Genomic DNA, 258 nt, shown 5'->3' on the forward strand with positions numbered 1-258 from the left:
TAGCCATGTGCTTTCTGGGGCTTAAGCTTTATTGATAGAATTTAAACATTCACTATAATAATTGTAGCGTCCCCGGCTGAATGATGGTCAGACCCTCTAACTGATGGTATCTGTTTATTGCACACCCTTGCAATCATTACCAACTTGTGCCCTTATCAGCCAGGTGCTAAAAACCAAATGCAACTATTTAGTATATGTTAATTTATTCGTCATCTATCCGTCATTATACATGTGTGTTGTTTACACTGCTTCGTTGTC

Source organism: Notothenia coriiceps, unplaced genomic scaffold, assembly GCF_000735185.1.
Source record: "Notothenia coriiceps isolate Sejong01 unplaced genomic scaffold, NC01 NC01_scaffold00037246, whole genome shotgun sequence".
Classification (NCBI taxonomy): Eukaryota; Metazoa; Chordata; class Actinopteri; order Perciformes; family Nototheniidae; genus Notothenia; species Notothenia coriiceps.